The sequence below is a fragment of the Chiloscyllium plagiosum genome, chromosome 3 (assembly GCF_004010195.1).
Source record: "Chiloscyllium plagiosum isolate BGI_BamShark_2017 chromosome 3, ASM401019v2, whole genome shotgun sequence".
Taxonomy (NCBI): Eukaryota; Metazoa; Chordata; class Chondrichthyes; order Orectolobiformes; family Hemiscylliidae; genus Chiloscyllium; species Chiloscyllium plagiosum.
The window spans coordinates 26,563,125-26,582,771 of record NC_057712.1 but is presented as its reverse complement, the minus strand read 5'-3'; positions in this window follow the sequence as shown (position 1 = coordinate 26,582,771).

The following is a 19,647-nucleotide window of genomic DNA, read 5'->3' as shown; positions in this document are numbered from 1 at the left end:
AGTAATCTAATCTAAAAAAAAGAAGTTTAATGCTTGGAAGTATGTTGGAGATAGGGAATGGGGTGAAGGACAGCTTTACTATTAATTGAACATTTTACATCTGTCTTTACCCAGACCATGGTGATAGGCAGAAACTCTATTATATGGAGAGTGCAAAATTTGTAAGGAGAAAGTGTCAGATAGATTATCAATACTTAACATTGACAAGACATCAACACAGGATGAGATGTATCCAAGGATATTGAAGGAAATTACAGGGGTACTGGTCATAATTGTTCAGTCTTCTCTAGAATTAGGGGAAATGCCAGAAAACTGGAGAATTGTAGACATTATGGCTTTGTTCAAGAAAAGTTGTGAAGATAAGTCCTGCAATTACAAACAAGTCAGTTTAAATTTAGTGATGGTGAAACCTCGATAGACAATTATTTGGTTAAAAAAAAGTCAGTGGTCACGTGATAAAGGTGGCTTGAATATTAAGAACCATCATGGATTTCTGAAGGGCAAATCAAGTTTAACTAACTTAGAAGGGCATTTTGAAACAGGATCAGAAAAAGTTGATGAGGGTAATGCTGTTGACGTGGTGTATATGGATTTCCTGAGGGATTTCAATACAGTGCCACACAAAGATTTGTGGGAAAAGTTATAGTTCATGGAATAAAAGGAATAGCAGCAACATAGATACAAAATTGGCTGAATGATAGGAAAATGACAATAATGGTAATGGATATTTTTCAGGCTGGAGGAAGTTTTGTAGTGGAGTTCCCTAGGGGGCAATAAAGGGATCCTTGCTTTTCTTGATTTATATTAATGATTTAGATCTTGGTGTGCAGGGAACTATTTAAATCTGCAGATGATATGAAACTTGGAAGCATTGTAAACCATGAGGAGGACAGTGTGGAAGTCCAACATATACATGTTGAAGAAGATGGATAGGTGCCATATGAGGTACAATGCAGAGAAATGTGAGGTGATATGTTTTGGTAGGAAGAACGTGGAGAGACAATATAAAATAAGGGATACGATTCTATATGTAGTGTAGTTACAGTGGGACCAGGGTGTATATGTACATGAATCAATAAATGTGGCAGGACAGGTGAAGAGAGCTGGCAATTAAGCACACAATATCTTTGGCTTTATTAATAGGCGTGAAAAGTGAAACAGCAAGAAGATACTGAACTTATATCAGACTTTCCTTTATTGGTCAGAGTATTGAGTACAGGAGTCGGGAAGTCATATTGCGGCTGTACAGGACATTGGTTAGACCACTGTTGGAATATTGCATGCAATTCTGGTCTCCTTCCTATCGGAAAGATGTTGTGAAACTTGAACGGGTTCAGAAAAGATTTACAAGGATGTTGCCAGGGTTGGAGGATTTTGCTATAGGGAGAGGTTGAATAGGCTAGAGCTGTTTTCCCTTGAGCGTCTGAGGCTGAGGGGTGACCTTACAGAGGTTTACAAAATCATGAGAGGTATGGATAGGATAAATAGACAAAGTCTTTTCCCTTGGGTGGGGGAGTCCGGAACTAGACGGCATAGTTTAGCGTGAGAGGGGAAAGATATAAAAGAGACCTGAGGGGCAACTTTTTCACGCAGTGGGTGGTACGTCTATGGAATGAGCTGCCAGAGGAAGTGGTGGAGGCTAGTACAATTGCAACATTTTCAAGGTATCTGGATGGGTATATGAATAGGAAGTGTTTGTGGGGATGTGGGCCGAATACGAGCAGGTGGGACTAGATTGGGTTGGGATATCTGGTCGGCATGCACAAATTGGACCGAAGGGTCTGTTTCCGTGCTGTGCATCTCTATGACTCTACGACTTGTTAGACCTTAGCTGATGTATTGCATACAGTTCCAGGTGCCACAGTATAGGACAGCTATGAATTAGAGAGAGTGCTGAAGCAGTTTACAAGAATGAATGAGAAACTTCAAATATGAAGATGAATTGGGCAAACTGGTACCTTTTGCCTTGGATAGAAGAAAGCTGAGAGGAGATCTGATAGAGGTTTTCAGTATTATGAGGGGATGGACAGAATAGATAGGGTGAAACTGTTTTCACTCATACAAGAATGAATAATGAAAGGGCATAGATTTAAAGTGCTTAGAAAGACAAGGAAAGGTGATATGAGAAGTTTTTTTCACAAGTGGTTCAGCTCTGGAATGCACTTGCTAAAAGCATGGTTGAAGGAAGTTCAAGAGAGACATCCAACTGGGTATTGGCACATTGTTTCAAACTGAAAAAAGTGCAATGGGTTGGGAAAAAGACAGAAGAAAGACTTTAAGTCATAATACTCATTTGGAGCGGTGATGCAAACTCTGGGGGGTGGGGGTAGAGTGGTGGTGGGGGGGCAAATGGCCTCTTTGTGTGTTGAAACACTTCTGTGATCCTGTGATGTACTGTACTTGGAGTAATGTATAACATCAAAGGTTATTGCAGAAAACATATGCTCATGGTATAGGGGGTAATCCATAGGCATGGAATGAAGTTTGGCTTACCAAACTGAGCAATCATAAATGGGCCTTTTTCTGGTTGATAAAATGGAACAAGAAGTGTGTCACAGGGTCAGTGCTGGGTTCTCAACTTTTCACAATTTATAACAATCAATTGTACTTGTTACTAAGCTGGAATATTACCCCTTTCACATCACATTGTAAATACATGGTGAGGAAAAGAGCATGCACACTGTGAACAACACTCAAGATATTACCCTACTTTGTTCTTATCCACACGAGGTGTATAAGCCCTCCACACACTTCACTACTCTCCATAGGCTGCCTGATCCCTCCCTCCCTGAAACACGAGACTTACCTGGTTCCAGGATCCATTGAGGCTCTTCCTAAGCCTTCACACAAACACACCAAAGTGTTCTGGTGCTGCTCAGACAACTACAGCTGCTGGCATTTGGGCAATACTTGTTCTGGCTGAGGGTTTGAATTCCCATTCTCAGCCTGCTTAGTTTGCTAGCTGCTATTATGGCAAGAGTGGGCCAGTTTTCTTTAGGGCCATTGACTGGATTTCCTTACTGGAGTGGAGAGTCCACCATCTTGTCCAATTCAGACCCATATTTCAGGGCAAGTGTTTTTTTGTTCTGCTGCTGATTGTGTAGGTTGTTAACCTGATTTAAGGTTTGGACAAGTAGAATGCCTTTATTAATGGTGCACGGATTGATGATATGCTTTTTGTATGCATCTCTACTCCAATAATTTGATAAAGTGTGTGGAATGTGGAATGTGGAATGTTTGTGAAAAACATGAACAAATGCGGATGCTAGAAATCCTACTGTTGGGTGCTACTGGGACTGGAATGCTTCAATATCCCCAGGAAGATCAATTTTAATTTGAATTTTTTTATGTTCCATTAGTTTGTTTTTGTCGCAGTACAGTTTCTTTTCCTGTTTAAGAAGGGGGCTGTCATTTAAATGTTTTGTCTAAAATCTGTCATTGTTTGATGATAAAAGGTTTTGTTTGTTAGTGTTGCTGTAAGAAAGAGCAATTATTACCAATTAATTCATGAAAACTTTGGATAAAAATTTAGAAATTCTGCCAACATGAAACTTTTCATTTGGGAAAACTTTGCATGTGCTTCTTTATTTATGAATTTAAAACTGATTGGATAAATATGTACGAGACATAATTAGAGTTAAGAATTGTCAATCTATTAACAAGAGATAATGTTGATTCATTTTACCATGGCAGCCTGAATTATGATTAATGTCAGCATTAACTTTAGTAGAAACAATGGGAAAATAGTGAAATTTGTTCTTAAAAGCTATGATGAAACTAAAAATATTATCAAAGTTAGAGATCTTAGAGGTATGGAGTTCAAATAGAAGGACCCATACACACTGGTCAAATTATAGTCCTCCCTCTAATCATTTCAGCATATAACCAAGGAACAAGAGTAGGCCACTTGGCACTTGCAAGCCTGCTTCACCATTTAATAAGATCATGGCCAACCTAATTCTAACCTCAACTCCTGCTTTTCCATGATATCATTCATTCCCTTGGCAATCAAGAATCTTCTAAAGAAGGTCACTGGACTCAAAACATAACTTCTTTTTTCTCTCCACAGATGCTGCCAGACTTGCTGAGTTTCTCTATCAGATTTTGTTTTCATTTATTTAAGAATCTACCTACTTTTGCCTTAAAAATATTTAAATATTCTGTTTGCCCTGTATTTTGAGGAAAGGAATTCCAAAGAAAGTCAATCCTCTGAAAGAATTATTTTCCCTCAACTTGGTCTCAAATGAGTGACTCCTTATTTTTAACCTATCACCCCTTGTTCTAGATTCTCCCACATTCTTTTCCATGTACATCTGTTCGAGACCTCTTAGGATTTTATATGTTTCAATTAAGTCACCTCTGACTCCTCTAAACTCCAGAGGGTACAGGTCCATTTTTTCACACTGCCTTTCCACAGAAAGCAGAGTAACCTAATATTCTTGTAATCCAGAAAAGATAACTTTACAGACATCACACTAAGCACTGTGTCAGCATAAACAAGCATGATGAATGAGCATTGCTCTGAAATCTCTCCCTTCATGTATAACGCCACACTGAAATTAATTTAAACAACTACAAGCAATGTGTTCTCCTTCCTATGGAAGAACCTGCCATGGAAATGAACTACAAAAGTTATTGCAAGGAAAATGGCACCCTTGACCTTTTGGTACCATATTCTATTTTTACATGATTCCTACTTTTTAGGCTGGGAAGACTACTTGGGGAACAATGTCGACTTTGTGTGGTAGTCTAACACTGAAGTTAAAAATGATGTAGAGCAAGGTGGCAATTCGATATTACTCATTTGGCATTATTCAAAAAAGTCAAAATCTACTTCCAATTCTTTGATTTTTACAATGGAACATACAACGTTGAAACATATGATTAAAAAAATCACACAGAGACACAATCTTTTTGCTCCCAGAGTTGTGCAATTTCTTGGCAAAGTCGGCATTTCATTTGATGATATACCCACACCTCCCTGCTTTCTTGCCTCCACCAGAATTAAGTCCGAGATGGGAAGGCTCGTGGTTGATCTTCCTGCCCTGCCACTGGGCAGGGCTTCTGTCTGGGTATCACAATTTCAGGTGAAGACTTGCTGATGGCCTCACCAAAGCCTGATCCATTAGCGAACCTTGTCTTACGGAGTTAGTTCTCCCACCAGCTCTCTAACCAGCTGACAAGATCTGATATTCTTCTTGTCAAGATGCCATTCAATGTCTGTAGTTGAACATATTCCACTTAAGGTCAAACTACAAACAGTGACTCTTGATATATTGCTCATCCTTGTTTTGATTTTTAACAATATCACCTAAGTATACTTACATACTGTAAAAGCAGGATCGACTGCCTTGAAGTGATAAGCAAAGCCTTCTGCCCATGATAGATATTAACAGTTTATATTTCCTTGTTTGCTTGGTAGCTCTAAGTTTAACATTACTTGATAATGTAACAAGATGCCCAGAACATCAATAAATGAGTTTGAAAGGCTTACGACCGACACCAGAACATTTGTCATAACTTCTGCCACCTCTTGGTGACCTTCAGGCTGCAGTCTGTTAGCCGTTGGCTCACATTTCAGCCGTCAATGTGAACTTGCTAAATGCTTTTCAACTCAGAAGCACAATCTATTGGATAATGAGACAGTGTGCAATCAAGTTCTCCAGCTGGGCCTTGTGATTAGATTCGCATTAAACTTCAAGGGATCAACCAGGAAGGAAAACAGATTAATGGAGTTGATAATGGAGTCACTCTAAGTTAGTGACATGAATTAAAGTAATGTTCACCTTTACCTTTAGAATAATTCAATATTAAATGAATCAAAACTGGTCATTGCATGAAGATCCATATGAATTTAACTTACAAAAGTAAAATGCTATGTAACTCATGAAAGTTATACATGAGTGAGTTATGATGAGATAAACACCCTGATTTTCACAGTAATGGAAAGTGTCTCCAAGAAGTTGGGAACTTCAAGTCCCATGCTGAACCCAGCCCTGCCCATTTTCCTGGGGATAGGATTGGAGGTGAGCCATAGTTCAATTCTAAGAGAGCCCAAAGACAGCTGGCCATTTTAATGTTTTTATTCATTCATGGGATGTGGTTATCACTGGCTGGACCAGTGATTCCTAGTTGCTTTCTTGAATCACTGCAATCCATGTAATGCAGGTGGACTCACAATACTGTTAGGGTGGGATTTCCAGGATTTTGATCCAGCAACAGTGAAGGAACGGTGATATATTTCCAAGTCAGGATGGTGAGTGACTTGGAAAGGAACTTACAGGCGATGATGTTCCTATGTATCTGCCGCCCTTATCCTTCTAGACCAGTTGAATTCCAAGACTTTACATACAGGAAAATTTCCCTTGTTAAATTGGAAACTATATAAATATGTTGATCTGCTTGTGTTGATACCAGTTTGTATCAGTTGTGTTACAAATTACTACTGGAAGGGATGCGTAACAGTGATGCCAAAACTTCAGTTATTTTAGTTTCTTCAATTTTCTCCTCTCCTCTTTTGCAATCATAAAATCAGGCTGCCCACAGAGTTCTCAGACCAGAGAGCTCGGGGAGATCACCATACTTTAGGAGAAAACTGGTATGCTGAGTGTGAACAAATAATTTAACAAGTGATCCCCAACTAATTCTTATGCTGCTTTCACTGTCTCTCACTGGGGGCACCGGAATACGGTTCAGGAATCAGATTCCCATCAACCAGAGATGCAAAATCAATTGTCAATACCCTACTGTCACCTCAATTAATGTCAGTTATCTCAATAAAACTCAGGGACTGAACTCAAGGCATTCCTGTTCGGCACAGTTCAGTATTATACAGAGCATTTTTTAAAATATGGGAATCTTATGGCAGATTGGGAAAAGTTAGGGTGAACTTATTGAAACTTAAAACATTTGAAGAAATAAATGACCCACATTTGATAAGCTACTTGTGTCACATCGGACGATGTAAAAATTTAAAATATAAATTGTCGACATAAATTGTTAATTGATTTAAAATACAAATATTCTCCACTTTTATGGTGCCTATCTTTACCTCAAGACACCTCAATACTCTTTATAGCCAATGAAGTTATTTTTTAAAGTGTCGTCCCTGTTCTAACCCCAGCAGCCAATTTCTGCCAGCAAGGCTCCAGAAACACCAACATGACAATGACTAGATCATATACAAATATCCACTCATTAGCTGCGACATGTCTGAATTTGGTTCAAAGTAACACAGTTTTCAATACTCCTGACTTGGTACTCAGTTTGCTAGCCCTAACTGACAAAGAGAAATTTATAGAGAGTCAGTTGTTAAATCAGTTGCATGATTCATAAAATAAAAAGAGCAAATGAATCTATACTTAAAAGTCAGTTTCATGTTTTGCAGTTGCTAAGGAGAGGGAGGAAATGGGTAGGGGAGAAACTCCACAGGGGCATAACTTCTTTATATTGTCACATTGTTGCAGTACTTGGCAGATAAATTAAAAAATGACAATTCGAGGATAATTTATTTTGCTTATGGGAATCTTCTATAAAATGCATTAACCTTCTATTTGAAAAGTAAAACCAAGTCCTTTTATCAAAGAGCATCTACATTTGTGAACTAATCTTCAGCATAAGTAAGATATAGCCTTTAACAGACCTTTATAATAAGCTTAACTGAGAGTTATCTTACCAGACAAAATGACGAATTGTGCACTGATTTCATTTCAAATGAATAAAGGGGGTATCCAATTAACATTGAAGTCTGTCACATTTGTAGCAGCTAATTGTGTTAGATTGAACACTAAACCTAAAACTTGGATTATTAATTGAAAAAGTCTCTTTGATAATATGAAAGCCAGAGATTTCCAATAGAAGATGAAATTAGTCACAAATGACGCACTAATTCATGTGTAAAGATTTATAGATTAAGCATATTTTCCCAAGGTTGAATTCTGAAGTAACTATCTCAGGTCACATGCGTGTTGGCACTTTTTACCTGAGTCAGAGTTGTGCGTAGTATAACAGAATATGCAAATGATGACGACATTATTGTGGCATCAGCAGAATAAACCAAAGGGAAATATTTAAGGAAGAGGACTTAGACACTTTACTAGAGAGCTATATTCAGTACTCTGTCAATATAAAATGTGAACAAAGCATGTTATAGTACTGAAGGAGGTGAGAGAATCTTACTCTGGGATAAAAACAAACTAAAGACATTGGAGACCAAGAATGGTGACAGTCTAGTAAAAAGGAAGCAAGTTTGAAGATACATAACATCACAGATATGAGGTGATTTAGTGTGCTTATGCGAATAGCAGTGTTAGCATAAAGCTACCACAATAAACCACTGTCAATGGCAGAAATGCAGTTTTGTTGTATATGTTGAAACATAAATTCAACACTCCAGAATTCCAATGGCATTGCAGGTCAAGATTTTCATAGACCTTGCTGACTGATGAATTAAATTCCCACTTCTGCTTTGTTCAGTGTGTGACCCAATTCACCCTATATGTGCTTATATTAAAATGTCACGGCATTAAAAACAAAAAATGATGGAAACTTTTAACATGTCAGGTAGCATCTGTAGTAGATACTTGATCAAGAAAGAGAAAAGAAGCACAAAGTAAAGTAGGTGAATATTATGGTAAAGAATACAAATGGAATGTGCATTGGAATGAAGACCAGAACTTCATCAAGAATTCCTGTAAGAGCCGTGACAGTAAATTATAAAAGTTGTTCAAAAGCAATATATTATGGATGTTGGAAATTTTAAAAAAACAGATTTTACATCTAAATACAACACTCAATCACACTGCTAGTAGAGGAGTGAGGGATATTAGGTTACATTAAAGCCACAATACAACTAGGCCCTGAAGATGACTAGCAACAGAATCTGTCATCTCATCAGCTCCATGGTTGACCTGGCCATGTATGTATCCTGGCAGAATTGCAGAGTTTGATAAGGGTTGGGAATATTTCCATTTTGAGAGACAGTACCATTGTCTGTATCCGCTTGAGACATGCCTCTGATACAACACACTCCAACTCCTTGGCCTCTCAATGCCATGACCTCAGATCCGATGACAGCAATGAGATCCATAATGTCTTTCAAAATGATTGCTCTTGATGACTTTCAAACCTGATGAAACTGGCTATTTCTGTCTGGGACTACAATAATAGCCCAAACATTCAACTGCCCTTAAAGGTGATAAAAGTGATAGATAATTGGGACAGAGAAGTTCACTCCAGACTACTGTCTAGTTAATGCATACTCAATGGTAGACTACAATGTTGCACAATTATCGCACAAAGCTCTGCACGTGTGGATAATGGATGCCTCAATTTTCACTTCCATTTGCAGTCCACTTTAGGTATGGCACCAGTACCTTAACCAAATGTTGATTCCTAAGGCAATTTTATTTTAAATACAGGAATACAAACTGGCTCACACAGCAGCTAGTTCCTCCTGTTCCTTTGCCACCAATGGTCAACTACTGTTTACTTGAATTTATATCCTACTCAACACACTGCCTAATTCATTAAATCCCCTGTGGTGGAAGGATCTGGGCTGTTTATTGTGAGGAATAAAAGCGAGTGTTGGGTGTGATCTAGGAAAGGCTTATGTGAATGCATGTAGCATGTCTGTTTTAGTTTTCTGCAGAGCACCTAGGGATTACAATGCTGTCTTTATATGCAGTCTTTACATATAGCTGCAGTCGGGAGAGTGACAAAGTACTTCAGTATGTCTTATGGTAAAAGTGATTGAATAAGAATAAAACAAGAAGAAAATCACAGAAATAAGTTACTACATTTCCTGATCTGGGGCCTTTATTCCACAACTCCAATTCCCCCACCACCCAATCTTCCCTATCTATGGAAAGAACTTCACTCTTCAATCTGTTTTACATACATTATTTCATTACTTTAAAAAAAAACAGGAGGAGAAGTATATTGTCTTTATGATGAAAAGTTATAATCAACCACTTGGTGACATTAGCATGAAATTAGTTATTTTGGGATGACAGAAGCTGTTGATGTATTAAGACTCATACAGAACATTTCTCTCCCTTCTGCCTCAGGACTAGCATCACATCTCTGTACAATCCTTGCTACTGGATTAGGAGACTGTGATTATTTTTTATAATTGTTTCAGTGAAGTCATTTCTTACTGCATGGCAGTTAGTCTAAATTAAAAGACATTGTTGGTTAATTTATATCTCATCAGCTTTTAATTATATCTTTCAAATCCACTTAACATTATATTGACATTTGTGATCATTTTAAGAGATAAGTTGACATTTATTTAAATTGAGTAACTTCTCTTGATGAGGTTGTGAGGGGATGACTGTTTAAAAAAAAGTTTCTAGCTGTCCAAATGTTATTCTCTATCCTCAGGCCTTGAAATATCAAAACTGTCTAAATGTTAACAGTTGATATGCAGCACAGCAGTTTTTGTAAGTCAGTTCCTTTTAAGAAAATTATAACAAAAGAAGATAAAGCCCTTAAGATATGACAAGTTGAGACTGTCTAGAGGAAGCTATGAAACAAAGAATACAATACTCTGTCCCCATTCTACAGTGAGGTAAAACATGAAGCCAGTCTGTCTTAAATAGTATTCTTCATGAAAAACATAGTGAGTCTATTGAAGGATTCCTCATGGAAAATATGTTATCAGAAAGTGGGGGCTGTTTCATTGTCTAGTTTCACATGTATTTTAATATCAATTCTGTCATGAAATGTGGGCTGATTAAAACAAAACAACAGTGATTTCTGAATAAAATAGGAAATAAAGTACTGTTTGTTTTGGAGGATGGAGAGTTTCATATCACCATTATTCTTAGCTTAAACTAGCTGACCATTTGTAGATTGTTCCTCTACAAATAATCTTATTTGTCATTTAATGAGGGGGATGAACTTTGTAACATAGCTAGTTGCTGTCCCCTGACATTGCCTGTGAGGTCAATACTATAGTTCTCATGATTATATGAATAAGCTGAGTTAGCAGTTAAAAACACTGAAAAGTACTTCTTGTTGAAAACTAATAGTTGTTGATGTTTCTAACTTTTTCGCTTGTAAAGTGTTGGCTTGGCTTGGCTCAATGATAGCACCTCAACCTTTGTAAGAAAGTTTTGTGTTTAATTGCTACATAACCTAGGCTGGTACTTCAGAGGAATATTGTGGGAGAACCACATTGCTAGAGTTGTCTAACAGAATTTATTTTGTTTTGGATTAAAATTCACAACGCCTCTCTAAAGTTACAATTTAGGCAAAGTTATTCAAGATACGAGGGCAAATTTTGCAGGAGCCCTTGTTACTGACAGGACCTCAGGTACAACATTTGACTTCTCAAGAGATTGCGATTGTACTGTTTCAGGATTTCCATGGAAAGTTGGTCTCCTGCGAACAGCGAAAGTTATGGAAAAATTTAATAGCAGTGTTCAATATTATGATTGAGTTGATGGATGAAACTGTCTATTAGGTTTTCAGATGGAAGGTCTGGCACAGACTGAATGATTTTTGTTCCTGTTCTTTATCACTCTAAGGTTCCATGTTTAAAATTAGAGAAAATTGTGTCAGTGATTTATATTTTTTTGCAGCCACCATTTTTCACCACCCTCCCACCCCCCAAGGTATGTGAGCCTCATTGACAAGGCTCTATTTATTCTTGATCTGAACAATTTCAGAGGAGTTATGTGTAGACCAGACAAGAATAATAATGATTTGGATGGGGTTTTACAAAAATGGATGATAGTTGTCATAGCTTTACATTCGCGATTTACTAACTGCCACCGTTGGAGTTAAATCCATATCCCAATATCATAACCTCGGCTCCCGATTACTAGCTCAATGATATTACCAGGAGAAAGTGAGGACTGCAGATGCTGGAAATCAGAGTCGAACAGTGTGACACTGGAAAAGTACAGCCGATTGGGCTGCATCCGAGGAGCAGGAGAATCAATGTTTCGGGTATACGCCCTTCTAACATTCCTGATGAAGGGCTTCTGCCCGAAACGTCGATTCTCCTGCTTCTCAAATGCTACTTGACCCGCTGTACTTTTTCAGTCCCATATTTTTCAGTGATATTACCGCTATGTCATCATTTCCCCTTTTACATAGTATCCTGACTGGTTCTGTGCTGAAACTATTATATTCAAAGGCCACTGCATTTAGTTTCCTGGAAACTCTTGAGCTGAGTTTCCATATTAAACTATAAAATGAGTTAAGAAGCCAAGAATAATTCCTCGCTGACTGATTTGAATGTCTTCTTCTCCCCTAGCAATAGCTACTGGCCCGTCTTTCTTCTCAATTTTGGAAACCACTAGAGATCCTAGTGCAATGGTAATGGAGTGGACATCCACTGAGGTGGGCCTCTTACTCTTTCTCTTGATCCTTGCATCTGGGGAACTGATTATTCTGGGAGGCACTGCAGAAAAATGAAGCCCAGATGATTTTTGTTCAACAGTGGAATGAAGCCGAAAGTTGTGATGTGGAAGAAAATATCTGAAAGTTAACTCTACAGAACAATTTTCATATTTATTCAAATACTAAGTGAAGGCTGAACTGTTTGCCAAAAGCATTATCTTATAAAAAATAATGTAAGTTACTTCACATTTGTCCATAAATTTAACGGTGTAAAATGTAAGCTCAGTCCCTGAGGAAGGTTAATGTTGTTTTAACAGTGACTGAAGTTATTAGCTGACCTTGTAGAGATGAGTCACTTTGACCAGTCGTCTACAAACACAGGACATGTTTTTATACTCCAAACATAATGTTGTTTTAGGAGTCTGGAAAGACGTGACACTAAATGTGCCACTATTATACACCTTTATCTGACACAATAATATCAGCGCAGCCTGTGACACAAATAAAATAACTCTGTTTTTTACTGCTACGTTTAGAAAATTAGCTTCAGTCGGCTCCTGAGCCTTCACTCCTTGAAGGGCTTTAACAATGTATTTGGTAATTAAACGTAACTGCTCAATTACTCTCGGGCAATTTGGGATAATTTGAAGCCATAGGTCACTGATGGGAGCACAGGGGGCCCCACGACCATGAAGCTTGCTCAGCTCAGAAGAAAGGAGCTGAAAGGAATGAAGGAGTCAGACATCATGCAGCACATTAACCGATAACCCATAGCATTAAGGCCTCTTCTCTTTGTGTTCTCTCAGGATCCTGTGACACAGGACAATAATATAAACTCTTCAACAGATTAAGGTATACATATTGCTCAAAAACAAAATCCATGTTGCCAGATCTGGAAGATGGACTAGAATTGTATTCAACTTCGAGTACCTTCCCTTTTCATACCAAGATCTTTTGTTGTTAGTTGCATTAGTTTAGGTGCTATACACATTTTAGAATACGGGAATCCCATCCTCCCCATGGCAACGTTTCAGAGTTGACACCTTTATTGCTTCTTGTATGCTAAGTACTCCTCAGGCAGTAGGGACAAAAGAAATACTGTCTGGGAACATCTAATTTTCTTCCCATTGATAGTAGCCAAAAATAAATATGGTGAATTCAATAAGTGACTTAGAAAGATTTTTGACTTTTTTTTTCCTTTTTTCTCTCCATCCAGGAAGTAAAGTAAAACCTTTACCTCTGTTTATCTCAATTACTTTACAAGGTTTCATCAGCCTTTGAAACAATAGCTACAAAATAATAAGTTAAAAATCACGCGACACCAGGTTATAGTCCAACAGGTTTATTTACAAGCACTAGCTTTCAGAGTGCTGCTCCTTCATCAGTTGGTTGTGGAGTATAACATCGTAGGACACAGAATTATAGCAAAGATTTACAGTGTGATGTAACTGAAATTATATATTGAAAAAGACCTGGATTGTTTAAGTCTCTTTAGAATGGGAATGTTAGTTTCAGTTCTTTCATATGTAAATCCCAGAACTTTCTTAAAGTTACATTCTCAAGTGAACTTTAATAGTAGGTGCCATGTTGGCCCAGATAATGCAGTGAAGGTGAGGTGCCCTATGTGAGGCTGTCTGTGCCCCAATGTTCAGACTGATTCTAATCTAATAAAGGGAATTACAGAACCTTAAGCAGTTTTTGAGCAAAATAAAATGTAATTCTGCAAATACAAATTCATCGCACAAACTTATATGTGTACGTGTGCATGGGGTGTGTGTGTGTGTGGTGTGGGGGGGATATGAGTGTCTGTGAGAGAGCATGTGTATGTGTGTGTATGTGTGTGTAAAGGGGTATAAGTCTGTGAAAGGGTGCTTGTGTGAGTGTATGTGTGAGTATATGAGAGGGGTATGCATGAGTGTATGGGTCTGTGGGAGTGTGTGAGTGTGTCTGTAGAAGTATCTGTGTGTATGTGTGTGTAGTGCAGTGGTGTCATCTGTAGCGTGACATGAACCCAAGGTCCCGGTTGAGGCATTCCCATGGGTACCGAACTTGGCTATCAGCCTCTGCTCGGCCACTTTTCGTTGTTGGCTGTCCCAATCTCCACCTTGGAAGATGGTCACCCGAAGGTCTGAGGTCAAGTGTCCTGGACCGCTGAAGTGTTATCCGACTGGGAGGGAACACTCCTGTCTGTTGATTGTTGTGCAGTGTCCATTCATCTATTGCCGTTGCCTCTGCTCGGTCTCACCAATGTACCATGCCTCAGGGCATCCTTGTTTGCAACATATAAGATAGACGAGTTGGCTGAGTCACATGAGAACCTGCCACGTACATGGTGAGAGATGTCCCCATGTGTACTGGTGGTATCCGTGTTGAAACTCTGACACGTCTTGCAGCATTTACCATGTCAAGATTGTATACTTCCAAGTATCCATCATGCTTCCCCTCATCTGAACAGATGCTGTGTTTGCGTAGGACTTGTCCATAGGGGATAGCTGTTTTAATATGTTTTGGGTGGAAGCTAGAGAAGTGTAGTATTGTGAGGTTATCTGTGGGTTTGCGGTAGAGTGAGGTGCTGAGGTGCCCATCCTTGATGGAGATGCATGTGTCCAAGAATGAGACAGATAGTAGAGAGTAGTCCATTGATGTGGGATGAAATTTGTTGATATCACTGTGTAACTTTTTCAGTGACTCCTATCCATGTGTCCAGAGGAAGAAAATGTCATCAATGTACCTGGTGTATAGTGTTGGTTGGAGGTCCTGAGTAGAGAATAAGTCTTGTTCAAACCTGTGCATAAAAATGTTGGCATATTGGGGTGCAAATTTTGTCCCCATGGCTGTTCTGTGCGTCTGGATGAAGAATTGGTTTGCAAAGGTGAAAAGGTTGTGGTCGAGGATAAAGTGGATGAGTTGTAGGACAGTGCTCAGAGATTTACATTGAGCACTGAGGCTGTTGCCGCGATGCCATCATTGTGGGAGATGCTAGTGTAGAGTGCTGAAACATCCATTGTGACGAGGAATGTTCCTGGTTCGACTGGTCCATGGGTGCTGAGTTTCTGTAAGAAATCTGTAGCGTCGTGGCAGAAGCTGGGGGTCACCTGTACAGTGGGTTTCAAGATGCCTTCGACATAGCCAGAGAGGTTCTCACACAGAGTCCCAATGCCTGATATGATGGGATGTCCTGATGTGTTGGCATTGTGTATCTTCAGAAGGAAGTAGAAGTTGCCTACGTGAGATGTATGTGGGGTGAGGGTGTGTAGGGAACTCTGAAGTACTGGAGCCAAAATCCTGATCAATGTGTTTAGTTTACGGGTGTACTCTTTGGTTGAATTGGCTAGTAGATGCCTGTAGTGTTCCTGGTTGTTCAGTTGTCGGTACACTTCCTTGCAGCAATCTGTTCTATTCTGAATGATGATGGCTCCTCCTTTATCTGTCGGTTTGAAGACAATGTTGTAATTGGTTTTAAGAGTATGGATGGTGTTGCCTTGTGATCATGTGATGCTTTGCTCTACCTTGTGGGTACGGTTGATGAACCCACATCAATGAGGATCATTTATATATTTCCTGACGTTTTGAACATGCATGTCAAGCTCAGGATAGTGACCCTCCAGTGGGGGTCAAGTTAATTCTTTCTTTGGTTACTTCTCTACAGATCCCTGTGATGACTGTTCCGGTTCCTCTGTGGGCTTATTGGGATCACTGCTGGCATCTTGAAAGCGGCAGAGACAAACCATTATTATTGCTGGAGGAAACATCACAGAAGCGCTTCACAGGAGGCTCCCAAGCACTGAGGATGTCACCTAGACAGGGGATGAAACATCTGCACACAAATTCACAGCTCGGCGAACAGAACCACAACAATGAGCACCCGAGCTACAAATCTTCTCATAAACTTTGAATCTTGAAAGAATTCCTGGATTTTCATTCGTCTGATGAATTCCACTGTGTCTGCTGCAAGACCCATGGGGGTCCATTTTGGTGGTGGGGCAGAAATTGACACGTCTGCTAAGAACTTCAATCTCTTCCACTTGAAGGGTGTGATCTGATAAGTTGACGATCGATTTCCTCACGGTGATAACGTTTTTCACCTTGGTGCCAGGGTGGGCTTGGCTATTGCTGGTGGTGATGCCAAATTTCTTGTTTTTGGTATGTATATACGTGGTGTAGTTTTGTCGCCTTGCCTGTTTGGCAATGTCCCGTAACTGTACTGCTGTATCCTGAGTGCAGTCTGTGAGTGTGGACGCCATCTTAATTTCAGGGTTGTGGCGCCTGCTGTAGAGTTGGTGCATGAGATGATTGAGGAGTTTACGCGGTGGCAAAGTCTTTACATGTAGCCTGTATTGTAGGTTGACTTAAGTGGGTTCGTGATCCGTAATCCTTTTGGAATCTTTCCTGCTTTCCTGCATTGTCTGAACACTGGGGCATAGACAGCCTCACACATGACACCTCCCACCTTCACTGCACTATCTGGGCCAACATAGCACCTATTGTTAAATTCACTTGAGAATGTAACTTTAAGAAAGTTCTGGAATTTACATATGAAAGAACTGAAACCAACATGCCCATTCTAAAAGATGGGAGACTTAACAAACAATCCAGGTCTTTTTCAATATATAATTTCAGTTATATCACACTGTAAACTTTTGCTATAAATTCTGTGTCCTACGATGTTTGACTCCAAACCACCTGATGAAGGAACAGCGCTCCAAGGAAGCTAGTGCTTCCAATTAAACTGGTGGACTATTATCTGGTGTTACATGATTTTCAAAGTTGTACACTCAGTCCAAAACCAGCACCTCCAAATTATAAAATACAAAGAAGAGTCAGGTCATCTTTTAGATGGTTGAGGGATGTGGTTCTTGCTGGGGATGCACAAGGCACTGGAAGTGCTGAGTCAGGTAAGCAGTTTGGCTGTGTTGAAGAAAGGCTAAGAAGATGGAGACAGTAAGGACTGCAGATGATGGAAGTCAGAGTCAACAGATGTGAATCTGGAAGAGCACAGCAGGTCAGATAGCACCTGGGGAGCAGGAAAGTCAATGTTTTGGGCCAAAACCCTTCATCAGGACTCAAAGAAGATGATTGTTTCCACAAAAAACTGGAAGAGCTTTCACTGAGATGTATTAGGGCAGGATTTTGCAACTGAGAAAAAGTCCTGACATCAGGATTGAATTTTGGATATCCTCACCTGCAAACATTATTATTTAGCTGGTGGGAGAACAAGCCAATAGAAAGTTCCAGCATGTCAAAGAGAGGCAACAACAAATTTGAGAAGCTGTTGACATCCTTCATACAGTTGGTGCACAGAGGGAATTGGAAAGGGTGCTAACAAGAGATCTGTGCAAGAATGACAGATTACCTGTAAGGTTGGCTCCACAGTTTTGAGATCTCAGTTGAAATATTACTGCAAGGTGGCATATGCCCTTCAAAAGCTCAAATACCAACATGCCATCCAGAGTGGCCATTTCATTCAAAGGAATAAAAAAAGGAGAGCAACCTGTACTCACAACAGCTACTGGCACCTGGAGAGCACAATTTCAAAGTATCTGGAAACTTTCTTACAAATATATGTAGTTGTACTGGAATTCTCAGTGGGTGATTGTGTTTTGCTACTGCCAAATTGCTAGGCTTAACAGCCTCAATTGCTTGCCCATGTCTACCTTGTTTATTCCCAGTTCTGCTCCTGAGAAATTTGTTACGTAGCAGGAAGACATCTAATTCCCACTCTGATGTATCCCCCTGCCATTTTGACTCACCATCTCCCTGTGGCTGATTAACTTTGAGGTTAGAATTTTTCTGAGGATAATTTAGTCATCATTTTTAAGATCACTTAGTGATTGGGGCAAGTCTGATGAGTTCTTTATTTATTTTTGTATGATAATACAAAATAATCTAGATTTAATTGAGTGAGTCTGATTGTAATTACTCTGTATATTCAATAAAGTAACTTAATAATTTAGATCTGACCAAGTCCACCACTAGAGAAATCGAGAAAATGTACAAAAGATAGCATCAGGTCACAAAGCAGTTCCCTTTTTCACCTGTTACAGTATTGTTCATTTGGGTATAGATCAGTGTGAGTGAACTGTCACCAAAGAAAGATGCCCAGAGTCTCAGAGGAACGATTGATACCACTGAACTAAAATCTATTGCAGAGCCGAGTTTGTAGCAGGTTAAATAGGTTGTGTTGAGTTCACGTTAACAGTAGACTTGATGTGGTCTATAGAAAGTGCAAGCTTAATGAGTCACCAAATTTCTCAATTAATACTAATCTGTGTTCTAATCTGCTTTATGTACTTAGCCCAGTTTGTTTACATTCTTCATCAGAAGATTGAGTTTAGGAGTTGGGCGGTCATGCTTTGGCTGCAGAGCCCATTGATTAGGGCACTTTTGGAAAATTGTGTGCAATTCTGGTCTCCCTCCTATCAAAAGGATGTTGTGAAACTTGAAAGGGTTCAGAAAAGATTTACAAAGATGATGCCAGGGTTGGAGGATTTGTGCTTTAGGGAGAGGCTGAATAGGCTAGGGTTGTTTTCCCTGGAGCATCAGAGGCTGAGGGGTGACCTTATTGAGGTTTATAAAATCGCGAGGGACAGGGAGAGGGTAAATAGGCAAGGTCTTTTCCCTAGTGCGGGGGAATCCAGAACTGGAGAGCATAGAAAATTGAAAAGCCACCTTAGGGGCAACTTTTTCTTGCAGAGGGTGGTGCATGTATGGAATGAGTTGTTAGAGGAAATGGCGGAGGCTGGTACAATTACAGCATTTAAAAGTCATCTGAATGGGTATACGAATATGAAGGATTTAGAGGGACATGGGCTAAATGCTGGCAAATGGGACTAGATTAGGTTAAGATATCGGGTTGGCATAGATGAGTTGGACTGAAGGGTCTGTTTCTGTGCTGTACATCTCTATGACTCTCTGACTGTATGAGATGTTCCACAAATGTCAAGACCAGTACTGAAATATGATGCAGGGCTGGATAAAATCTTTATACCAGGACAGTTTAATAGATACTGAATTTTATTCCATTTAATGCTGGTCAACAATGCTGTTCTTGGCTTATGATTGTTAGTATTGCATCAAGAGGTGAAAGATAAATGCAGCTTTAGAAATGAAACATTTTTTCTTCAACATAACACCTGACAAGCAGATCTTTGTAGATATCTAATCCTTAATAACACAATAAGGTGATGATAGAGAAATGTATGGAACAAAATAAAATTCTTTCTTCGAGACAGACAATAATTACAAAGGAATTAGGTTCTGTTTGTAGTTAAATACAGATATGCTGCTGCATGTCCT